A 3,398-nucleotide genomic window follows, 5' to 3' on the forward strand; every position below is an offset into this window, starting at 1 on the left:
AAAATCATCAGGAGAACAAGCTCTACAACATGCAATCATCAAATCATACAAACAATCATCCGAACAAAAATTCATATTTTTAATCAAAATAATTCGAAAATAAATAAATTTCCAGAAATTAAACCTTTGATTCTGCAGTTCTGAAACTTGTATAATCTGATAGTACCCTTCAAAACCTCCGTTTTGGTTACTAGAGCTTCCCGAGAAGATTTCAATAACACCTCCAAATAGTAGTTTGGTTCTCAGAAAAAATTTATGAATATATGAATTTTCTCTGGAAATTTATATATTTAAGTGACTGCAAATGATTTTGATACGAAATAAAATACGGAAAAAGGCTATTTATATTTACGGAAAATTAGTATCCCGTTGGATTATTCCGGATATAAAACGGTACATTTATTTATAAAAACTGATCCAAACGGTATCGGTTTTCGGGATAATTATCCAAATCAGTGCAATTTGTACTGCGGTCTTGGTCTCAGCGCCTGGTTACACGTACTACGAGGTGATAATTGTGATAGTTTAATAAAAAGTTCCCGTTTATCGAAAATACGAGTTTTATTGATTTACCAAAACGAATATTGTATCGAAAATATTACGCCGGGACCCGCGCAGGACAAACCGTACGCCGGATCGAAAAGGTCAAAACATGGAATATGCTCGGAATATTTCAATTAGGTTAGGAAGGAGTTCTCGGAAGAGTTTCGGGTTCCAAAAACGTAACAACGGATGACGTCGGTTGGTTCCCGTTTTTATAAAATAGGTTTTTAAATACCCGGAAAAAGATTTTATAAATTTCATATGATTCTTATGAATTCATAAATCAACATAAAAATAATTAGAAAGATATGACAATTATCTATATTTTATTTTGAACATGTAAAAATTAAAATACTCAATTAATATTATTTTTGAATATCCAACCACAGATAACACTTAACAATTACTTCACAGAATAAATACTGAAAACACATATAATAATTAAATAATTACACGATCTATCCCGGATATTACAATGGGGTTCTAGCGGATTTACTTATGGATTTCAATAATTAATTTGTTTCGATATCTTGGTGTGTGGTGATTGATTGATATCCTAGTATTGGTTGTGCTTATTCGTCTTATGTGCGTAGCTAACATATAAGATAGCATGTTAATCTCTATTGAAGCGACAGTGAATATAGAGGTTTAGAACTTGCCATGCTAGCATAGGTTCATGTATGTGTATGCATGATTCGTAGGTAACTCTAACCGTTTTACTTGTCCTATGTAATCATTATGGATAACTTGTGCTTAAACCGTTATGTTGTCAAATTCTATAGACATATAGGGTCTCAATATGATTGGTGCCTATTCAGCTTCTATCTCTTTTGTGGATGTCTGGTAGAATGGTACTCGTGCAACGAAAGTTGGCGTTTATCAGTTTCGTGTTATCCGATTAGTGTCATCACCATCACATGCTAAGGTTAAGAACAATAAGACTATTGAATGAAGTAGTAATGAAGTTAGAATCCCATGTTCGTCATATATAGTAATTCAACCTCAATTCTCTTAGTTAATGTTATTTAGTATAATCTCTTAGTTTAATCAAAACCCAATTTGTTATTTGTCTTAGCATTGAGCGATAACCATACATTGTTGCATAGGTGCATAAATTGAACTTAACCTAAACCAGTCTCTGTGGGAACGAATCTGATTTATATCTTATACTACTTGCGAACGCGTATACTTGCATGAATATTAGCGCGTGTTTTCGCCCCTACAAGTTTTTGGCGCCGCTGCCGGGGACTCGGTGTTAATTTTTAGTTTATGTGCTTGTCATCAGTGGTCGTTAAAGTTCACTGACTCAGATTCTTTTACTTTCACGGTTTATCTGTTTGTGTTTCAGGTACTCATTACAATGGGAGGTCCAACAGCACGAACGAGAGCCTTGATGGATTTTTCTCAACCCAAGATCAATGACATTCAATCTAACATTGTCCGACCAGCTATCACAGCGAATACCTTTGAGATCAAGCCTGACATAATTCAATGGGTGCCGAATTCAATCCAGTTTGGGGGTTCTCCAACTGAAGATCCCAATATGCACATTAAGGATTTCATTGAGATTTGCGACACCTTCAAGTTCAACGGTATTTCTGAAGATGCTGTGAAGCTGAGACTGTTCCCATTCTCTCTGAGGGACAAGGCTAAGAGCTGGTTACACTCTCTACCAGCTGGTTCGATTACTACTTGGGAAGATCTTGCTCAGAAGTTTCTTACTAAATTCTTCCCTATGGCGAAGACAGCTGCAATCAGGAATGCTCTTACTCAATTTGCGCAGCAATCAGGAGAATCTTTATATGAAGCTTGGGAGCGCTACAAGGAGATGCTTAGAAAGTGTCCTCATCATGGAATGCCTGATTGGATGATCATTAATTGTTTTTACAATAGGTTGGGAGCACAGTCCAGACCCATGCTCGATGCAACAGCAGGTGGAACATTACGGGCAAAAAGCTATAAGGAAGCTTATGATCTAATTGAATTGATGGCTGCTAATAAATATCAGTATCCAACCCAGAGATGTCCACATGGCAAAGTAGCAGGAGTTCTTGAAGTGGATACAGTTACGGCTATCACTGCTCAACTAAAGGTGTTGTCTATGAAGATCGATTCTCTGGCTAACTATGGTGTTAATCAGATAATCAGTGTTTATGAGCTGTGTGCAGGTCCGCATGCAACAGAGCAATGCGCTATATCTAGTGACTCAGCTTAGTTTGTGAGCAACTTTCAGAGATCGCAGCAGCCAGTTCCTACCACTTATTATCCTGACAACTGGAATCATCCTAACTTCAGCTGGAGCAACAATCAGAATGCGATGCAACATCCGTTTCAGCAGTTTGGAAATAAGCTATTCAACCCTCCTGGTTTTCAGCAACAAATTGCACCAAAACAACAACTCCAAATTCAACAACAAAATCATGATGCAGGTCTATCTTCGAATGAAAAATCTGAATTGGAGGAGTTGAGGCTTATGTGCAAAAACCAGGCTCTTATATGCCAAAGCCAGGCTATTTCTATCAAGACTCTGGAGAACCAAATAGGGCAAATTGCTAATGCCTTATTGAATCGCCCACCAGGAACGCTTCCTAGTGATACAGAAAAAAATCCAGGCAAGAGGGAAGTTAAAGAACAGGTGAACGCCATCACCTTGAGGTCTGGAAAGGTCGCAAGCCCCAACATTCAGCAAGACGAAGAGCCTAAAAAATCTCAAGTTTCAGAAAATGCAGTTGTGGCTGAAGAAGAAGTGTAGAAGGAAACAGAGGTGGAACCAAGGAAGACTACTGTGGAATACACTCCTCCTGAGGGTAATACAGGGGAGAAACAGATCTATCCTCCTCCTCCTTTTCCAAAAA

At 37.7% G+C, this 3,398-nt stretch overlaps 1 non-coding gene across 1 annotated transcript; it reads right to left on the reverse strand.

Annotated features, from left to right (window-relative positions):
- Positions 1-2,293: 2,293 nt before the first annotated feature.
- On the reverse strand, positions 2,294-2,400 carry LOC141709988 (small nucleolar RNA R71). The gene has a single exon (XR_012570533.1). It is a non-coding gene; the product is annotated as a small nucleolar RNA R71 (small nucleolar RNA).
- Between the last annotated feature and the right edge of the window lie 998 nt (positions 2,401-3,398).

This window comes from Apium graveolens, chromosome 2 (genome assembly GCF_009905375.1).
Source record: "Apium graveolens cultivar Ventura chromosome 2, ASM990537v1, whole genome shotgun sequence".
Classification (NCBI taxonomy): Eukaryota; Viridiplantae; Streptophyta; class Magnoliopsida; order Apiales; family Apiaceae; genus Apium; species Apium graveolens.